This window comes from Dermacentor silvarum, chromosome 10, assembly GCF_013339745.2.
Source record: "Dermacentor silvarum isolate Dsil-2018 chromosome 10, BIME_Dsil_1.4, whole genome shotgun sequence".
NCBI classification, from domain to species: Eukaryota; Metazoa; Arthropoda; class Arachnida; order Ixodida; family Ixodidae; genus Dermacentor; species Dermacentor silvarum.
The window spans coordinates 48017257-48038867 of record NC_051163.1 but is presented as its reverse complement, the minus strand read 5'-3'; the positions used below and the strand labels follow the sequence as shown (position 1 = coordinate 48038867).

The window sequence follows — 21611 nt, the reverse complement described above, 5'->3', positions numbered from 1 at the left end:
CTGTCGAGCAAACCGGAACTCGGATGTAGGAAAAAGCGAAGAATCGCACCGCACATAATTGTACAGCACCGTGCACCCAACAAAAGCTACCGAACTGCGAAGTTCAACAAGCTACCCAAGCTTGCCACGCACATTGCCTTCTGTATGTCCTGTCATTCCAACATGACATCACCTCAGATATATCATATCATGGCTTCTCTTCCACTCATTTAATTGTACATCAATATATCACGTCGTGCTTTTGCATCGTACGTTCGAGGGCTGTTACTTGGCCCATTCAAAGAAGCTTCCATTTAGAAGAAATGGCATATTTCAAGTAAATCTGATTCGGCAAAAAGAAATGCATGGGGTAGGTATATGAGCCCCCTAACTCTTAAGTAGGTTTAGCAACAACCACGTCAGCTTTAGGAGGTTACATTGTTGGAAGTACGTCCCACGCTGTTCTGAAACCCCAAGCGATGACTCACATTTCACGTAGATTCGACTTCTGTCGAGCTCCAGCACCATGTTCTGCCTGGCCGTTTTCCTCAAGAGGAAGCTACTATTTCGAAATTACTTCGATTTCAATGTGGGAGCGAAAGAAATCATATCCCTACGCATTAACTATAGACCGGCTTTGACTGTCTGTTGCACCTAAACGCAGCAATAGAATAAGGGTTATCCAATGCAGCGAGCACATGCGATCTCAAGAGAGGTTGCTGCTGCGTGCGAAGCTTTAGATGATCGGGGAAGTGATGGCGCTGGGCGCTGTCGTCGCGCTTACCCGCCGCCTGGGTATGACGGTCACGTGGCGCGTTCGTAGTCGAACTGCTGCGAGTCTCTAGTGGAGATGCTGCGTCGTTTAGTCTTGCCGGCACACCACAGATTCGCTTATAGCGACTCGCACAGTGCTTGACATCTGCATGATTTTAAGAATTGTAGGAGCAGTGTCTGCTCTTCGAGGAGGAGTCCAGCGAGGAAGGTGACCCCGTGCGCAGGGTTGTCATGCCGCCTTCGTCAACGTGTAGCCGTCGTGTTTTCGCGTGCCACAGTCGTCGCGCCCTTAACTAAATTATGGGATTTACGTGCAATACACGATCTCATATATGAAGTATTGGGGGACCTTCGATTAATTTGTGCCACCTGTATTTATTTAACGTGCCCCAGAACCTAACTTTACGACTGATGTTTGCATGTCGCTCTCATCTAAATACGATGAGTGCTAGAAAATGACTGCTAAATTATGTCCTTGTGGTTGTTACATACAACATATTTGGTGTGGGTATGCTCTCATGCTTATGCAAACGTTGTGGATTGTGGAACGTTGTGGATGCAAACGTTGTGAAAATTGTAATGACCGAGCTTGGTGAAGAAAACTTTCTCCGAAGGTGAGATAAACACACCTGGCCCAGCGTTTAGTGGATAGAAGGCACAGATGATTGTTCCAAGCGGTGTACAGCTAAACGAGGAGTGTCAACGCCATCGGGTGCTCATTTCTTCTGCACTGTTCCGCCTTGTGTAGCAACGTATGAAACATTTGTAAACAACAATGCACTGCATACAAGTTTGTGCACAGTGTTCAGAAATTCAAGGCAAGACACAATAGAGCTAGGGTGTGAAATGTACATTAGCGATTCATAACAAGAGAACGGTTCACAGGCAAATGTAGGCTTGACGTGATTTTTTCATACTCCGGTCGATAGAAATCCAACGCACAAAAGCGGTTCACCGGCTTCCGCGACATTCCTTGTTTTGCCAGTATTCATCCCTGATAATGGCGATGACCATGGTAGTTATTCCTGTATTTAAACATGGGCAATGAGAGACGCCGTTGAGGTAGACCGGGCAAAGTTCGACCACCTAGGGATCTTTTCTTTTTCTTTTACGTGCAACATAAGTACAGCACATGCCTGTTTATGCATTGACCACAGATCGGTATGTGGTTTCCTCTGCCAGGTTGCGAACGCGCGCTTATTTCTTCAACCGCAGCCGCCACAGCCACTGAGTTACCGGTGCGGTATTCTTAGAACGGTAAACACCGAAATATAGATTCATTAAAACAAGCAGCAATTTTTATCGGCGAGCGCCAGGCAGGTGTTACATACCGTACTGCAAGAAGAGATTCGTGAAGTACGCGATTGTAACCTAAACAAAAGAAGACACACTAGACAGTGGTAGCGCAAAGTGCCATCTCCGTTTTGATTTGTCACCAAAATGACTCGCATTAGTCGTATATTCTGAGGAATCAAAGTTCATATTCTCACGTTCCCTCGAAGCATGGCTGGTGCTTGCATGATTTGCTGACTGACCAATTGATCTCAACATCCCTAGGAATACACAAGCCATGAGAGACGGGCTAGTGCAGTGTTTCAATTCTTTTGGCCACCTCGCGTTCTCTAAAGTGTGCGTGCCCATATTTAAACCAACGTTCTCGCAGTCCCCCCTCTAGAAATAAGGCTGCTCGAACCATGTCTCGCACCCAGGTTCTCGTGCTAAGCGGATAAATCATAGCCACACAGTCACCGCAGTAGGAGTTGGGTGCCTGCCTACGTCGCAGGTCCGCCATGTCGTTCGTCCAGATGTCGGTCGTGGTCGTGGCGCTCGCTGTGGCTGCTTCCATCGCCCTGGTGTTCACATTGCGAGACGCCGAAGTCCAGAATCAGGAAGGTGGTCGGCGCTTGGAGGACGACGGCAGCGACACCGTTGCCGATGGCAAAAACAGGTTTGAGCCCCCGTAACCGAAATACACAGCGTCCACGGACAGGGCCAAGGTGCTCGGGACGCTGGCAGAAATGACGTGCGCGTTGATGAACCAGTACAGCTAGGTACCGGTTCCCCTTCCACCGGACGCATTGGAAGCCGCGGGTCCTCGGTGTCCGGATTCGGTCACGCTGCCTCGAATTCACTCGCTTCTGCCGGGGTTATATGGTTAGACGATGGAACCTTCGGGCAAGTACGTCCGGAGGGCCTTGCGAGGCCTCCACCAGATCGCGCTTCTGAGGTGGATGGAGGACGTCGACACCCTTCTCTGTCGGCTGGCGAGAAGAGAGCATCTGTGGTGGCGAAAAACACAGACGACTCTTCATCGTCTTCTCCGGGTGAAGATGAAGACATGACTTACGCAAACATCGGCAGAAGTCTGAATCGATTGAACCGAAAGGATATATCAAAGAAACAAGGAATTCTGGGACTCTTGAACAATTGAAACGACCTGCCGGTAGAATTGTGCTGACAGTAACGCCGCTATGGTTCTACGCGCTTGCTCGCGAATGTTTTGGCCATGGATACAACTTATTAATTTGTAAACGTGGACTGTTGTATTTTCCGACAGGAATAAACCTCTTTTCTTTTTAGCAGGTTAATCCTGATGCTTATGTCGATCACAAACTTTTTTTCTTGGTAGCACTGAATACTGTGGTCTGTGACTGTGACTGTTTGCATATGAACTAAAGTTTTGGCAGAAAGCACACCACGATGACGTAGTGGGAAATGCTATGTACACCACAGCGAACGTTCAAGAACGAAGGGAGAGGCCATGCAATACGCCCTTGTGCAACTTCCCATTCTGAAAAATTACTCAACAGAGTTTTTACGCAGACGTCAGTGATTTCCTTGGCTTTGTTATCTGCTGGATTCTTATGGTTGATATTAAGAACAATCAGGCCCCTCGGTTGCCACTCTTGTTTATTTATTATTGAGTGATTCCTAGCTACCAAACTTTTGGTTATAACCTGGTTAGAGACATTATGCTTGTCCGAGCGACACTTCGTATATTTTAGCGCGCATTCTCTTCACTGTTTCGAAAATTAACCCTGATGCGCTCTCGTAAAATGTTCATCCCGAAAATAATGTCGGATGCAAGATGCGTCACTCTATGAGAGGGTTTGAATTATATTTGTGCTGACAGCGTTTGTCTAGACTGTTGTGCCATCACAGACGACGAGCACACCTGAAGCATGCACTCCTAAAAAAATCATAAGTCATTGTAGTTACTACCTAGTTGTTCCAGCATTCAGTATTTTGCATAACTGCGGTTGATAAGTGTAGAGTTAGTAACATTTCTGACCAAACAAGGCAGTCAGTCTCATTAATGGGCCTGAGCTATCAATTCCAAGTGCAGTTAACACCACCATATACAAACCTTCTAGTCTATAACGCATTTATCTAACTAGCTCCAGTATATGTCAGAATGGGTCCGATATATACGTTTTAGTATAGAAACTTAGGCTCCGGTTGGGCTAACTGCATTATCAGTGCTATAAATTACTGTCAGCTAATTACTCTGATCGATCAGAATAATTAGCTGACAGTAATTTGTGGCATTGACTACGTTCTTTATTCAGAGAGGTTACTTACCCTGCCTGTAATACCCGTACGTTTGTACGAACCGCAGTTACACAAATATAGTGAACGTTGGACCAAGCTTCGCTTACCCTCATTATCTCGACAGGGGAAAGGCTGGTGCTTGTTTCTCTTTGGGTCCTACGTGTGACAAAGGTAGTTCAAGGGCGCGTTACAGGTCCCCGAGCACACAAGGGTATGTGCCATTGAGCTTGAACCCTTTCTGCACTATCACCAGGATCGGCCCACTTTTCAGCGTAACACCACCGCCACCACCACTACTACCGCCGCCGACACATGTGAGGCAATACAAGCTGCGTTTGAAAAAGAGGTGATGCGGCAAGAACGAAATAACCGATGAAATTAACAATAAAGTCCCGATTGAATTTGCAAACGAAATCCTCTATGGCGATGCGTTTCCCTGTATGTATGCATCCATGAAAGACAGCCGCACAGTATAGTTCAATAGCAGGCCGAGCTGTCGTAGTTACACTACGCTAGACACAGGATCATTTTCCTCAGGAAGGAGGAATGCCGGCCGTCCAGTGCGTAGCGATGAGTTATTTCTTATTCGTTGCAACAGTGCCTCAAAGCCAGATCGCCAGGCCAGATCGGTGGATGTAAGAAATTTACAGTTGGGACTCGACATCGCAGTCTTGTCACCATTGCGTCACAAAGGTCTACGCTTTCGTCCTGCCTATATCGTATTGCATCAGCTCGGTGTCCCAAGCACCCACCAGTTGCCGCCAAAAGCGCCAGTAGCCATGCGGACCCATTATCGCGTTTGAACATCTAAGCACTGTACATCGGGTACTTACCGGGGTACTCGAGCGAAATGAGTTTTTCTCGTTTGTAACATATTAATCGTTCATAAAATCATCTCTAAAAGCGATTATATATCTGAGCTGTTTTGGAATCTGAGAAGGATACAGCACGCGTAGAGGGACCTCCTCCGCATTGAAAAGACGTCTGCGTTCCTTCATGGCCCAGTCCAGGTTTGTTTCAGAAACCAACCGCATTTTTTTGTCACCAATGCCACGTATTCTATAGCACACGTGTGCAGATTTTATTTCTCCGGGGCCCAAGTAACTTGTTTCTGCGCATCAAAAAAACCTGTAGGCATAACTGTGTTGCTATCTTTCCGTTTATTTATTTATTTATTTATTTATTTATTTATTTATTTATTTATTTATTTATTTATTTATTTATTTATTTATTTATTTATTTATTATTTATTTATTTATTTTGTATTCCGAAACTCGGCGGAGGCTCGAAGACATCCTTCTTCGTTTCAAAATTCTCTCGTGTTGAATATTTCAGGCGAGAGCGCAATGTCTTGTGTATCTTCCGCCAAAAGTGGAAGAAATGGTACGCAGTATAGCTGAGGTGCATCTACTTTTCAGGAGATGCCTATAACCAACTAGGGTTCCGAAACCGCTGTGAGTAGAAAAACAACCGCCCCTCAAGAATAAGAACAAGTAGTACAACGGCAATAATATAAGAGAGGAACCACAACGCAAAGAATGAACGAAGAAGGATGCAGTAAATGCCGAGAGAAAACAGGGAAACGACACTTTCTTTTCTTTTTTTTTTTTTTTGTTATTCTATTTCACCAGTCTTCGAGTGGGAGGCGCATTTCAAATGCAGGCGTCGCTACTTTCGAGAGCATCAGGTCCTTCATTCGAGAACGCCTCCTTTGTGTTTTCCCGGCCTCCGGTGAATGATGCGCGAACGCAGCTACGCGGCGTGAACAAAAGTAGGACGTTGAAGAATCTGTCGAGCAAAGTACCACCGTACTAGGCTATCCGTATCACAGCGTAGAGCGCGCGGCGAAACAAACAAGAAAAAGCGACATAGTTTGAAATTCTAGGTACCAGTACTAATGCTTGACGTTTTTTTTTTTCTAGTATCCCATCCAAAGAAATTACATTTCTCAATACGTCGTAGACGCGAAAGAGGCGTTTTGATCATTTTCTGGCGTATCGCTGGGAGGAATTGTTGATACTTCTCCGTGAAGTTCACGTTGGAAGATATTGTTGTATGAATGACGAAAGCACGCTAAAGAAATGTGTATTTGCTGGGAATGTGTCCCAGCACTGATAGGATGTGTTATTTATTTCCTCTGGTGCGAAGATCTCTAACACAACTATACGAGGATTCGTCATTCGTTTGAGCCTGATGTTTTTTTGCAAGCACCGGAGGTCATGCCTCGTTCTGATATCCGAGAGTCTTACAACCAGCGGGAAATTATTCTTCTGACAATCATGTAGAGGAATGTCATACTGTAGAGCATGATTGAACCTAAGGCTGGCATACAACATTTGCGAGCGTCACAATGTCACTAAGAATATTTTGCGCTGCTCCCAAGTTATTATCAATGTGCCAACGAGCTCAATTTTCAACCCTTCTACGATTCTCGAGTCCCTAACATTTGTAATCGTATGTTTTATAAGGTCTGTTTGCGCCTAGGCTATGAGATATACGCAATATTTTACTGTCTGTCTGAGCTGACAGCCTACGACGCAATTCTACAAAAAAAAAAAAAAATCCTCGTCAAGCACCGCAAGTCTAAATGCACGATGGAAATAAGCAGGGCAACGTTTGCGCAGACCGTAGGCAAGGGGGACAAAAACAAGCGCTGAACTCAAAACTAAATTTTATTGCAGACGTACCGCCATATATATGGCACAATTATCCCAGTACAAAAATGAAAAAAAAAAGAATGGAAACTCATGCTCAACAACAGAAGACTTTCCTTTTGCACGTGCAACACTGTTTCGCGTGCACATACAATCAACGCTTTTACAACTTGTCAAGATACTGTATTTCTTTTTCTGTTAATGCGATTGATGGGTGGCTGGTGAATCTGTCGTGTGTGTTCTGAATGTGGTAAGCTTCAATGATCAAGTGGTTACACTATCCTTATGTCTAGCAATGCCTTTTTTTTTTTTTGTCCTGTCTTTTTTTTTAATTTCGAGAGGTTTCCCTAAGGCATAATGCAAAGCAAGTCAAAAGTACACGAATAGACTTAATTCATGTAAAAAATATAGAAATGAACAATGAAATGGCCAATGAATCCAAAGTTCAAGGTAGGGTGGGAGGCCAGGCCGAAGGCCTGATATCCAGAAGTGGCGGAGACGGCTTAGGTGATGTCCTGGGCGCGTCCATTGTAAGTGAGTCACTGTAACATTCTGAATTGTGGCGTTAAAAAAAAGGCACGGCGTATCGTAGGTACCGTGGTACTGTTGTGTCCAGAAAGGCGTCACAGACGGGGTGGGCGCGACCCCGACACGCAGTCTCCGTAACGTAACCTCCTCTCGGTGAGTTAACCAAACCGCGATGACGTCAGTCTTGCAGAAGTCCGGCATACTCCCGCATGCACGGCCGTGCAGCTTTAGGTGAGTCGGTTCGTTATTATTTCTTCTAATTTAATGTTCCTTTAATCTGAAGTATATATACCTTTCTGATTGGCCTGTGTTGCACCATCCACACAATAAGGACAGCTTACGAGTATATACAGTGTCTGTTTTACTTTCTACTAAGTGTGACCTGTGCTTGACATTGCAGGCTCCTTTGATATGATTCGGCCTGGTCAACCTTGCCTCGAACACGTGGGCAGATGCTAGATAACTAGTGTGGTGCAAAAAAAAAAAAACAAAACGTCGTGTGGCCAAGCGATCACTAGTATTATTTTAGGACAAGCTTGATGATGTCTTTTAACATGAAGTATTAGCTGAACCATAACTTTTTTCTTTAACTCCCTCAGCAATTTGGCCATTATGGACGCCTTTCTTACTGTTTAGTTTTGAAAAAGTTCCACAAACATGCAAAATCTGGAAATCGAACTCACGCCCTCTCGGTCCGCGACGATAGATCGCCGAGCGTTTAACCCATTGCGCCACAAACGCATATGCAGAGAGCTACACAGACGCGCCTTATATATCTAACACTCCTCCGTGTACCCGCGCTCTTGCTCGGGGCGGTGCCGCCGCCTACGAGCAGAAAAGAGAAGTACTGCATTATGACACTAACGCGCACCGACAGTGAACGCTTCGGTGGTCTCAGCACTACGACGCCTCGATGCCAGCATTCGAAGGGACGCTGGCATCAAGAAGCACTACCAACGCCAGGTGGCGTTCACCGTACTCAGCACAGCGGAGCGTGGCCTCCGCAATTAGCTCTGAAAATGTTTCTGAAGTTGATCGCGGAGGCTGCAATTACGACGCGCTGTACGCGCTGATTTGACTCGGTGACGATTCAGTTACGTGCTTTGTCTTGCGCGTTGTATTAGTGTGTCAGTTACGTGCTTCGTCTTTCGCGTTGTGCTAGCGTAGTTATTACCGTTAGCACGAATTAAGTCGTAGGCTGGGTTTGAGCGGTCAAGTAAATTTTATGCGTAAGTGTCAAATGACCCATTGAGCGAAATGCAGCTCCAGTAACGTGAAACCTGGAGAAGTGCGAAGCATGCAGTGATGCACCGCTAATGGGCTCACACGGCCTTAAGCAGTGACTCATAACCCCGTAAACGCGGCCTTCCCATTACGACGACAGAAGAGAAGTGAAATTCTACGCTGGAATGATAAGCGGTGACGCAGCCAGCTGTTGAAGACGACGACGAACGCGGGAGCGCTCGGCACGAGCCGCTTGCTTACCGTGACGATGACGACAGGAGACGCTGAAAGCCCGGGCGCGTAAGGTGCTTCGCAGCTAACAACACCCACGTCATATCGGCCGCTGACATTCTTTAAACTGTACGACAGACGATTCAAATACGGTACGACGGACAGCCGCTGCGGCTTCCGGCGTTCTGTACTGGATCCTTTACCCCATTCCATAATCTGTTTTAAGACTTTCTCAGATGCTCTCGTCATAACATGCTCTGGGTATCCCACTGACCTTAACGTTCCCACTTGAGAAAACACAGTATCAATCAAAGTGTGACCACATGACCTTTCGACAGCAGAACGTAAACACGGTATGGCTATTCCATGATTTATCACCTGTGAGTGCGCCGATCCCTAACCTAACAAAGGTTTCCCAGACCTAGGGCTATACTTCCAACAAAGTTGACTAGATGGCCCCTTAAATTTAAATCCGATAACTGCTGTTCCTTATCTCTAGGTACTTGCGTGCTTGCTTTCTAGCGCTATACCATGGTGCATGTTCCCTATAGGGGATTGGCCAAGAAGCCGGCGGTTAAACAGTCTAGGTACTTCAACAGTGAAACGCAGACCCTTCCCTTCTTCATGGAAAGTCTTTGGCACACCTACTACGTGTTTGTATCTACGTTTTCAATAAGAACGACATTTGAATAATCATTTTCTTGAGAGTTCAGTGCTTGTGTGTCTTCCTTCCATGCCTACGGTCCGAGTGAGATACCTTTATTTGGAATCCGGCGAGTGGGAGGCCCGGGCCTGGGGCCGCCTACGGTGTGCGTAAAAAAATTTAATTATGGGGTTGGACGTGCCAAACCACTATCTATATGTCGCCTTGAAAAATACAAGTCCACTTGTCAAAACGTTGGCTCCTGCTTTCACCTTGTTCTCGTGTTGCTCATCGTCTTGAAGTTCCATCTCCCGCATTCCGCGTGTTTTCCCTGGATATCTGATTATGAGGCACGCCATAGTGGTGGACTCCGTAATAACTTGGACCACCTGGAGGTCTTGAACGTGCACCTAAATCTTAGTACACGGGTGTGTTCGGCATTTTGCCCCCGTTTAAACGAATTTCTGTGGAATACATCACATGGATTTTTGTTTAGTTCTTTCTTGATGAACGCAATGCATTCATGTATGATGAACCCTAACTGAGCCACATTTGGATTTCTAGGCGGTGTAGTACAGTATCGCGAATGTATTTCGCTAACAATTATATGGACACCTCAAGCGGATGTCTGCCGTCGCCGTGAAGTTCCGTATAAAGTCCAAGGGTGATAAAATCGTCTCCGCGCGCCGTATACTGTATGTGCGAGTGAAAGCGTGTTACGGACGCGCGCTTTCGGAGGGCAAACGCGACTTCTTCCGTCGAGCGAAAGGCCGTGGAGGGATGGGAGGGAAGGACCGAGGGAGGCAGGGGGGGGGGGGGAGGGGCGACGCTGTGCTGCGGCACCAAATGCGTATCTTGCGACCAGGCGCAAGGGTAACTGGAGACTCAATCCCGCACGCTATAGAAGGAAAGGAGGAAGGCAGCGTGGAAGGGAGGAGGTGCGGCTTCTACTCTGCCAGCAACAGCGTACTTGTACTTTCGCGCGGCTGCGAGTGGTCACGCGCACCGTATCTTCAAAGCGATCAGCACACGGCTTCTCCCTTTGTATGCGCTGTGCTTTCGGTGCTCAGATTGTGTTGAAGCGACAAACCGCACGAACCTTCGCTCGCTGCAGCAGCTGCGCTTGCTCACGCCAGCGTTTTGACAGCGGCTGTCTGCAGTCATCGAGCGTGATCTACTCATGTTTGTATGTGCGCGCTGACACCATGCTTGTTCAGTTAGTAAGCGAATGAGTCCAAGTTTATACAGCCGATAAAAGTACTATCCTTACTCCGTATAGCTCTCTACTAATTTGCTATCGCAATTGATGGCTCGCCTTTCGGGCAAAACTGCGACTTATTTCTTCGCAAACTTTTCAAGTGCAAACTGAATTTAAATTTCAGACAATGCATTGCACGCATTGCAAAAAGATGCAAAAACACAAAAGATGCAGAAAGACAAAAAAGATGCAAAAAGACAAAAAAAAAGAAAAACAAAATGAAAACGCGATGACCATTTCGATATGACTTTTTAGTAGAAATACTGTAGCTGGACGCACGTCTTCGAAAACATTTTATGTGTTTTTTTTTCCACATATATGTAGTTCGTGAAAAATGTGGGTAAATCTCCGTTTGTATAAGATATTGCTTAGAAATAAGCTATCTTTTGGTGAACGATTCTTCCACGTTATCTTCCAAAATGTGATTTCCGGTGGCTAAGTGTGCGAGGGTCGTGGCGAAAAAAAAATAGAATATCTACACCGCTCGAAAAGAACCCAACTTTCTTGCATAATATTTATTCGCGTGAGAAACCGTTCTACACTATACAAATTCACTATACTCGCATCTCGTTACAACAAAATGTTATATACGGAAATAATGCATATATTGAAGTAATGGCAATTCTCAATGAAAACGTTACAGAGAATAATGCATACGTAACCACGCTGTAACGAAACAAAATTAACCTGCCAAGAAATATAACAAACTATATTCGTGATCCAGACGAAAAAAAGTGCACCGAGTGTATCGTTTTACGCAGAATTTTACAGGCGCTCGGTAATGAATATAACGAAGTAATTTCGCCTTCCTTGAACTTCGTCATATCGAGTTTCACGTATATATGAAACCAGGAGCCTATATATAGGATCCTGGTTTCAGTGTCCAAAGCAGCAACGTATAGGAATGGATAAAAAATCGATGCTGGGCAATTACTATCTCTTCAGCGTTCGCTTAGCACCTAATGTAAGTATAAACTCAACATTACACCGAGAAATAGAAAGGAGGAAACATAGCCAAACAACTAAAACAAAAATTGGTAGTACATTTCATATTCAACGTCACTGTCATGATAGATACGTATCATGTCTTTACCTATATGTATCTGCAGGAAATGTACACATGCAGCGAAAAAAGATTAGCACAAGCGACCGATATCAGGAACAGGGAAATTGTGGTACGCGTCGCTCTTGCTCCCGTGCACACTGGTCTCTCTAATGTGTCAGATGATTCATGTGCCAAAAAGAGGGCACTCTCGTTTTAGACGTGCTAGGGTACAAAAGCATCGCGTGCCGCAATTTATCTGCGTGGGTGATCGGTCACTCGTGCTAATCTATTTTTGCTTTGTTTTGGCGCAAGAGTTTTCCCCTAGCTATGCTAATTGTAGGAATTGGAGCATAGCGAGACGCGTCCTTCGTATGAAGCAGATAAACGACGCTTTGCTATAGAGCGTGGTCTGCGAGATTGTACCGGTGCAAGTTGCAAATGTGTGCCGTTGCGACCTCGGAGGACACGCTTACTGTAACAGAAAAGATTCAAAGAGAAGAAAAATGCAGCTAAGCTTGGAAGAAAGCCAGCCATATTGATAAATTTTGATAATTCGCAGGTATAAGATGGAATATGTTGACGCAATAAAGGTGAAACGTAGTGCGACTTGAGTTCATTGAAGTACTTTTAGGTAGAGCATGCAAAAACATAGTGAAATCATGGTAATGCTGATCATGAAGTAGCCCTATGAGTAAAACCATATTCAAATGTACTTTTATCAGGACAAGTTGCCGACTGGATATCGCTGCTAGAAGAACAAATAGGATTTTTTTTTTCATTATATTCTGTTGAGCTCCCCAGAATCGAGTCATGCTTTTGGAAAAATAAACACGTACAATGCGACTAATAATTATGTGATAGAAAGTTTCCTTTAACTATCACACACCCTCTCTTACTGTCAATGCTAAGCGGTTTCGTTCCCTTGACTAAGAGAATCTTTTCAACCGAAAAGCAAGCTTGCAGTTAAAACATACACGCTTTCACTTTCTTTCCCTCCTCTCCCATAAATTGAGCAGGTAAGTTGTGTTCAACCATACATGCTGCACAACCTGGCATTATTATGCTTGGAACAAAACCTATACCGTTCGGGCGCGTAGTTTTCGCAAGGAATGCTCCGCATCGCGCCCTGGCACGAGCATAAGCCCCTCACTTACAAAGAAGAGAAAATTACAAAACGAATAGAAGAAGCTAGAGAAATATATACCACGGCGCTTGGCAATTTCCACGAAAGCGCGGTCACAGCTTACACGAGGCGTTCCGGAGAGAATAAACATCGGATGGGAACGGCCGCGTGGCGCCTTGAAATATTGAGAACGCCGAAAAATATTGGACGGCAACAGCGCCTCAGTGTATATGCGGCTGCATACGCCGGTCGTTTCAGCTTGCCATTTTAGAAGGCCTTTCATCCGCAAAGCGGTTCTTTTCTGGAGTGCGAAGATTGATGTGCGCTGCTTCCGTTGTGTCATTGTAGGCAGGTGTTATTTCTTTATCTATTCGGAATGAAGGCGAAGAAACACGGCGAGTACATGCTTGTGCTGTTTTTAGGCCAATCTTTTTTCTTTTTTGTTCAATCGTGGTATGCGAGATAGATCATTAGGAACACATAGAGTTCATATATTCCGATTACGCGATGATTTTCTCCTGAGTTCTTCTCTATGGTAATTTTGATGAGTAGCCATTGTAAAAAAAGAAAAGGCGACGTGATACTCCGGCGCTTCATATTTTTTTTTTTTTTGCAGTTGTGTGAAGCGGCATTCCTGAGGTACGTGTGGTCCGATACACTTCAGACCTCCTCGTGTCGACTGCGATAGTAGTTTTCATTCCCACAGTACCGGAACTTAACTTATACGACACAGAAACTACCAACCGGGGGGGTTGGGAGCCAGGGGAGGGTAGGTGAGAGGGGAGGTAGGTGGCAAGCAACGTACAAGGTAAATATATAGCTGGTAGCGAAGCTTCCATAGAAGCCCGTGCGTTCAAAACAAGGCGGTTCATCGGCGGCCCATGGGGCTGAGCGCCATCTGTCCAACGAGGAAACACCAATGCACGGAACATTGTTTCATTGTTGGCTGAAGAGAGGCTTTCGGTGCGCAGTACTCGTCGCATCGTTGGACGCCTAGCTCGTCGGCCAGAGCAGCCGCATTTAAGGGAGTTAAGTGAAAAAGTATATCGCGACCGTAACTCACTAGTTCGGACTGAACACGTTACGCATGACAAAAACACAACTTGCAAGGGCAACGGCACCAGAACTCAGACAAACGGTGACAAGCAAAAACAATGCAGCATGTGAAGGGGGAGATAGCAGCCGGTGAACTTGACGAGCGTGCCTGTCTTCACACTGCAGGAGCCGAATTTCATTGCAACTGATAGCGGTGTGAATACCGTTTTTTGTTAGCATGCGCAAAAAAAATGTGTTCGTTCTTAATTATCAAGCTAAAAAACTATTTTCATTTCTCGCCGCATCATGTAAAATTTATAATACATTTTGTTTTCGTTGAATAAATTGAAGTTGTGTTTCGTTTTTCCATAACACAGCAGTTTTTCTTTCTCAATGGTTGTTCCCTCCTCACCGAGTCGCGCTTCAATCGGTGCTCCCATAACCGCCCTTGCTGGTGTCGGTGACAATTGGTTCTGGACCTCTTTTCGCCTGAAGCTTCGCGACCCATTTGAATTGAACTTGCAACGTAGCCCGCATACTTTTGACAAACACTGTACTTTTTTATCAATGGGATACTTGCTCAGCTCTGCGTCAATGTTTTCCGGTTTTTTACAGGTACCAATAGGCTACTAATGCGTTTCAGATGAATGAACAACGAAGTTTACTCACCTTACTGTCGTTGCAAGGCGCATAAAAATTGGTTGTAAAGGCTTTGTTCGCATTCTGACAAATACATAAGATGCCCATTGGTTGTCTTATTTACATTAGTGAAAGTGATCATCATAGTGCATCATTATATTCATGCTGCGGTAGAACTTTAGTTTCTACTCTACGTTGCGATATAAATGAGTTACGTAGAAAACGTTATTTCGAATGATGATTAAACTACTAGTACATTCGAACTCAAATTTAACCCAGAAGGGGTGTTTCAGTGGGTATTCCGTTCAATATTACGTTTGGGCACATACCTCGCGTGTTTCATTGGATAGAAATGAAAATCAACGTCGCCTTAGGGAACAAGTGCGCGCGATAAGGTTTTCACCTCCCAGGATATTAGAACAAGTTGTTACATTTCTTACAACGTCTAGCACCCGCGGAGTTTTAAAAAGTGAACTAATCAAAACGCATAATAGTAAGAAAACTAGGTATATAATGTTCAACTGCGGAAAACGTCCGCGTCCGAAAACGACAGCATAAAATATTTTCAGACTCGGTACGCAAAACAGCGCTGATATTTTGGAATGAACGGCTAGAGGTTCGCAACAGCTACAACCGAGGCGCGAAGTCGTTTGAAATTACTTCGGAAAGATGCTTCTAATTTACCCCTCACCATCCCCCTGTCTACTCGATTTTCTTACCTCCCATTTCGATAGCTTCATTTTTTTTATTTTAAAGTCCGTTTCTTCAACTTTGCTTGACTCTGATGCTGCTCCCAGTGAAAACTTCGACAGCGCTCGGTGCTCCAGCGCCCTTTTCACGCCTCAGAAAATTTAATAAAAGAACGGGAATTGCGGGGCAGACGCTTTCCAGAAAAATAATAGAGGGAGGTATAGGTGTTCTTCAGTGATGGGGGATGAGACGGAGAAAAACGCGTGTGCAAGACGATAGTGGTAAGAAAACGCGTCGTAAGCATGTGGAAAAAAAATCCGGGGAGGAAAGCGGCGACAGTTTCGTAGCACCAGGAGGCTCGGCTCGGAGGTGCAGGAATGAATTTACGCGCAGGTGGAAAAATGCTCGTCGTCGCGTAAACGCGAACTGGCGACCTGGAAGACGAAATGCACTTTCATTTTGCAATATGGCGTGCTCTCGCAGAACAGTACGCCTGATGCGGTGCTTTTTCTTTTTTTTTGTGCCTCCGCTTCGGAGCACCCTCTGCCCATGCTGGCAAAAATGCTGTTTGCCAAACGTAGGGAACAAAGGTTGAGTGCGTTTGATAGAAAACTGAACTTCGAGAAGTGGAACCTGCCGGCGCTTTATTGAGTAGAGTGCGCAAAGCTCTTTGCCTTATACTCGCGAGGAAATGAGTTCTGGTCGGAGTGTCTGCTGTACCGCATGAGATTGGCAATGCAGTACCATTGCAGAATGGCGAGCGGTGTGCTCCTGCGCGAGATAAAGCAGTCCCATATTTGGAAGGGTTGAGTGTACGGGTGCAGAGAGAGAGAGAGAGAGAGAAGGGCGGGGAAGGGTACAGGGAAAGCCTACCGCTGTAAATAAAGACAAACCGGTACGTGAAGAATTTTGTCATAACTGCTGCCGAAGCGGAGGTTATCATATCTGCTGTCATTACATTGTCATAACTGCTGCCTTGAAAGATAGGACGCAAAGCACGAAAATGGAACAGTAGTCGCTATTTGACGTTGGAGGAATGCTATTGCAAGTTGCTGGCTCCCTTTGGCATTTCCGTGACGCGCTGCTCTCGCAGGCAGTGTCGACCAAGTGATGTGAAGCTCAATCATCAGTGAATACCTTTACAGAAAAGACTGATAAAATTGGCCAAACCTATACCTTGTATTTCACGTTCAATTGCAATGCAGGGGCTTTATTTTAAACGCGTAAGCATTTCAATGCCAACACAACGAAGAAACCCATCCGTCCGTCCATCCGTCCGTCCTTTAGTTCGTCCGTCACGTAAGAAGATCACTTTCAAGATAGGGCCACATCAGCGAGCGAATTAACCTTCGTACTGCTTCTTGCTTCAATGCGCACTAAGTAGTGGGAACACACAACACACGAAGCTATAAGCACTCGATGCCCTCTGTCCCAATCGCAGATCGCTTTCAAAATAGGGCTTGTGCGTCTCGTTTCAACGCGAACTAAGCGGTGAGAACACAGCGCACAGGAAGCTATCAGCACTCGGCGCACTCTGCCCCCATTCAAGATAGGGCCCGCGCGGCGGGGCCATACGCTGTACGGTTGATCACAGTTCATAATCGTTCGATGTGGACGGATGACGAGGCGCTAAAGAGTGATAACAGCTTATGATGATCGGAACACCATCAGCGCCCCTGGCGCCGCCACCTGCAGTAGTTTGCTTGCCTCATCAATTCACCGTGCGCCGCCATCCGCAGCAGTTCGTGTCGCCGCCGCGCTGTCGTTCATGCTGGTCGGGTCAAGTTTCACAACATTGATAATGACACCGGGCTGCGTGGAGATGAATAAGTGGCACAATGCTTACGCATAGTTAGACAACTCCCGGAGTAGTTTCTGCATGAATTTTTAAACGTCATTCACTACAACATACCGCTTATAAACGGGACATAACATCTAGTTAGAATGGCTCTGCAGCGTTTACTTTCAACGTATTGGAGCCAATCCTGCGCTGCGCCTACGTCGTTTTGCTCGCGTACGATAGCTATGCGTTCGATAGAAGTGACGGCTCGCATTTGCTTTAAGTATTCATCTTTAAGCATAGCTTAAGCGATTAGAACTCTTTGGCGCCCTTTTCAGATTTTTGGTTAACATGCCTGTGTCCTAAACAAAAATGCAAAGAAAAGGCAATAGAAGATATATCTTGGTGGCACAAGAACCTCAGCTACGAAAATTAATGTCAAACGAATTTGTTCCCCTTAAGCTCACCTTTCTTAATTTGGGTACCCTGACTCATTCTGAATGTCATTATTCATGGTAAAACTACTGCGCACACAAAGAACGAAGGACGAAGGTAGTTTACAAGCAAGCCGTGCAGTTTTAGCATGAATAATTACCAACCTGCTCAATTTTCAGTTCTACTGCTGTCATTTTCTTGGGAGGAAGCAAGCAACTACCATCGCAAAGTGTCCCAATTTGAAATACTTTTGCATGTGTAAGTAGCAACAAATGTAGCGCAAATATTTTTGACGAGCATTATGGACGTAGTAAAACCAGCTTATGCGCCACATCAGCTCTGTTACCACCAAAGTTGTTTAAAAAAACTGTGGTGGAGATGGAAGACCAGCGACGCTGTACTATGGTGAGAAGCTAGCCGATTTCTCGGCCAGCCAGAACTCAACACAGGTAAAAATTTAACGCTTTTAATTATATTCACACATTCGGTACTGGAAAACGACTGACCTCCACGCAGAGCGAAAGTGACAATCTACAGAAGCAATTTTCATTCACAACGGGTAATTGTAAATACTGAGTGAAAATAGATTCCAGAAGATTGAAACCAATGCGAAAATTATTGCCCAACATGGCTGCGTCTTTCTTTCTTTTCTTCTTTTTAAATGCGAAGCATTTCTTGGCAAACATTTGCTACATTGACAGTATCTTTCTATCCATCTAGCCGCCTACGACTTTGTACTCTCATGGTCGTTTTGTTAACTTGGTATATACCAAAATTGGCATACCATGACAAGAATATATGACGAAGATAAATGATATGTCATGACATGAATGTCGTGCCATGCGTGTCGAGTGGGTCATGAAACAGCCGCCTACGTCGTGGTGCTCTCATGGTCGTTTCGTTAACTTTCGTTAACGTTAAAATTGGTATAGTATGACAGGAGTGTATGACGAACATAAGTGATAGGCCATGACTTGCGTGTTATGTAGGTCATGACAATGACCAAGCAAAAAAGATTAACACTCAAATACCACTGAAATTGTTTCGGACGTGGGTACTAAGTGAAGGAAACACTACAGGATGCTGGTAGAAGTCATGGTCATGAGCATGACTCAGCAAAAATGACAATGACTCAGCGAAAAAAGATTAATGCTAAAAAACCACTGGAATTGGTTCGGACATGGGCACTAAGTGAAGGAAACACTAAAGGATAATGGTAGAGCTCATAGTTATGAGCATGCTTAGCAAAAATGACTGACTCTGGGAAAAAAGAATTAACACTCAAAAACCCCTGGAATGGGTTCGGATGGGGTACTAGGTAGAGGAAAAGGCTAAGGTTGTTGGTCGAAGTCATAGTCATGAACTTGACTGAGCAAAAATGACAATGACTCAGCGAAAAACGATTGACACTCAAAAACCACTGGAATGGGTTCAAATGGGGTACTAGGTAGAGGAAAAGGCTAAGGTTGTTGGTCGAAGTCATAGTCATGACCTTGACGGAGCAAAAATGAGAATGACTCAGCGAAAAACGATTGACATTCAAAAACCACTGAAATGGGTTCGGATGTCGGTACATAGTGAAGAAAACACTAAAGGATGGCGGTAGAAGTCATAGTCATGAGCATGACTCCGCAAAAATGACAATGATTAAGCGGAAAAACATTAACACTGAAAAACACTGAAATGGGTTCGGACGTGGATACTAAGTGAAGGAAACACTAAAGGATGCATGGTGGTAGAAGCCATAGTCAGGAGTATGACTAAGGCTATTGCCCTAAGGTCTCTTAGGTGTAGCTAAAGAGACTCCTGAGGACTCATGACATGAATGTCATGACATGCGTCTCATGTAGGTCATGAAAAAGCCGCCTACGTATTGGTGATCTCAAGGTCGTTTGGTTAACTTGGTAGGCTCCCCGCACACTGCTTCGCATAACATCGATTCCCACAGGGCGTGGGATCTTCCGGCTTTTTTAACCTTGGCTTTGCAGGTCGACAAAAAGTGAACAAAAAGTATAGCCCAAAAACACGCACTCAAGCCCTTCATTACAAGTATTTCACCGCCAACAGGTGGGCTGCCGTCATGACGAATGAGTCGAGCGACACTGCTCTTATATCTCAGTCCACTCAGGCTTGCACAGAGCTGGTTTACTCATGCAAAATAAATACCTGCTCGGAAAATGGAGTGAAATACTTGTGCTTACCCGTGGTCATTAGGAAACCATAAAAACTTCGCAGAACTGGAATTCCAGGAGTTCGAACACCACAGAGCCGCGCAGCCATCTTCGTCTAATGTTTTGTCGACCTGGGGCTTTTGGAACGCGTACAAGATCGCGCCCCTGTTTCCTGCGTCTTTCGTTCATTGCACGCCTCATGAAGCTTCTCTGTCTGATCTTTCCCATCTTCACACTTGGTACGACTAAAGCCCCTATATTTATAAAAGTAGCGCCATTCTTAGATCTTGCCGCCACCGCGCTCACCCCGGCGCTTCCTCCTCGCCCTCTCTTAGCCGCCTCCTGTCGCCCCAGCTTCCTCCGCTCCCCCATTGGCCAATCCGTGTCACGTGGAAGTTCGCGTCGCGCTTTTGTATATTTTTTTCTTTCCAGCACGCTCCGACTGCCATTCTCGGGCCTGTGCGACGAAAGTGCTGTACGCACAAACGGATCAAACGTGTTAGGGACAAGAACTTCGTTGTGATGGCATGCTGCTGCGCCTTAAGTTGCCGCAACCGACAAGGCGAGGGCAAAAGGCTTTTTTTGTTTACCATCCGGCGTGCGCAAACGCTTGCTGCACACTTGATATTTGCGCCGTCTCGCATCGTCGCGTTGCTACTTCCAAAACGGCATTATTAAGACCAGTTACTGACTGACGAAGCAAAATCGCGCCTCAAAAACGTCTCCGCAGGGCGCGATCGAAGTTTTCCTCGGATTTCCTCTGGTAGCGCGTTAGCTGTCGTCTGCCACGGCAGGCCCGACGCAGGCGGCGCCACTGTCGATATCGCGCCTCGATCGCGCTGGTCGCGCCGAGCGCGATAGTGGAACGGCGGAGGAGGGAAGTGGATGGCGCTACTTTTATAAATACAGGGGCTTTAGGTACGACAACCGATACAGACGACCAAGCGCGATCTGACTTGTGATATCGCTGAACGAGTGGCAAGGGTGAGCGGAGGCAAGCTCGATGGACGCACGATGGCGACCACTTCCCGCGCTTCGCTCAGTCTAAAATTCACAAAAAGAGAAGTAAGAAGAATAACTTAGGATGTGCGGCAACCGCTAGAAGCGCGCATGTTCCTTGAAACCTAAACTAGCTTTACTTTCCGGGGCCTGGTGTTACCTTGAAAATTGTTGTGTCTGACGGAACGACAGCGCAAGGGTGGAGCGAAAACAATACGGCTTTATTTAGCCACCAACTTAACAGCGGCGGGCGAAGTGCCCGGTTCTATGTTACAGTAATATACAGGAATGAAAGCGCGCGCCAGCTTGAATGCCGGCGCTTTTGAGCACAACCAAAGAGTGATAACGCTTGCGCCGCTACCATGGCACATGCCTAGCTGTGACGCCTTGTCGCCTAGGCACGCGACATATCAGAAATATTCCCGCTCACACTTCACGAAGGCGTCGCGATAGAGACAGGCACGGCAGGAGCTTATAACTCGTTATTCCGGATTACATCAGAGCAAACTACAAGAACGATAGGGGAACAACCCAAGAAGCACGGCATGCTATAATATCTTGTGTCCTGATGAAACAATCTCGCGCGGTCATCTACACTCTAAAAACAGTTGCACCCTTTGGGGCGTATTTTTGCCACAGAACAATAATGGCACGTACACACTAGCGGCAAAACGCGCGCGGCCCGCCGCCGGCGGCAAGACGCGCGCCGCGAAAGCAGCCGCGAAACGAGTTTTTCTTGCCGCGGCATGGATAGCTCCTGGACCGATTTTTTGCGGTTTGCCGCGTGCCGCGGATGAAGGAGACCAATGAGAGCGGCCCGCTTCCGTGACGTGCGCGCGGGAAACTGGTTC

At 45.9% G+C, this 21611-nt stretch overlaps 1 protein-coding gene across 1 annotated transcript in view; it reads right to left on the bottom strand.

Annotated features, from left to right (window-relative positions):
* The window catches only part of LOC119431162 (adhesion G-protein coupled receptor G6-like), a 67357-nt gene that overhangs the window by 995 nt on the left and 44751 nt on the right, over nt 1-21611 (bottom strand). The gene's annotated exons all lie outside the window — the stretch shown is intronic.